At 42.7% G+C, this 464-nt stretch overlaps 1 protein-coding gene across 1 annotated transcript in view; it reads left to right on the top strand.

The window, feature by feature from the left end:
• LOC107708061 (uncharacterized) overlaps positions 1 to 464 on the top strand; it is a 48,678-nt gene that overhangs the window by 44,272 nt on the left and 3,942 nt on the right. The gene's annotated exons all lie outside the window — the stretch shown is intronic.

The following is a 464-nucleotide window of genomic DNA, read 5'->3' as shown; positions in this document are numbered from 1 at the left end:
TCAAGCCCGCCGGCCGCCGCTCACTCAAGCCCGCCAGCCTCCGCTCACTCTAGCCCGGCTTCTGCTCACTTTAGCCCGGCCTCTGCTCACTCTAGCCCGGCCTCCTTTAAATTTAACTGTATTCAGAACAAAACAAGAATGAAAAATATAAGTTGCTAAACAAGCCAAAACAAATTAATTTAAAGCGAAACTGAAAGCAAACGCCTTCTCACTCATGCAGCCTACCTCTATCATTCGGCACGAATCCAAATGTTTCCATATTCACGATGTATTTGAATGCTAAACTATTAGCCTATTTAGTATGTAAACCATGCTTTTGTAGGCTACTTAACGCGCTTTCCGAGAAAAAAAAAGAAAAAGAAAATATCACACATGAACAAATATGTGGTGGCCCGAGCTCAGGCTGAACAACACGGATTGTACGGACGATTTTAATTAACCAGTGTATCTATATTTGGTTGACT

The sequence above is a fragment of the Sinocyclocheilus rhinocerous genome, unplaced genomic scaffold (assembly GCF_001515625.1).
Source record: "Sinocyclocheilus rhinocerous isolate Xijiao unplaced genomic scaffold, SAMN03320098_v1.1 scaffold1243, whole genome shotgun sequence".
Lineage (NCBI taxonomy): Eukaryota > Metazoa > Chordata > Actinopteri > Cypriniformes > Cyprinidae > Sinocyclocheilus > Sinocyclocheilus rhinocerous.
This window is presented reverse-complemented; position numbering and strand designations above follow the sequence as displayed.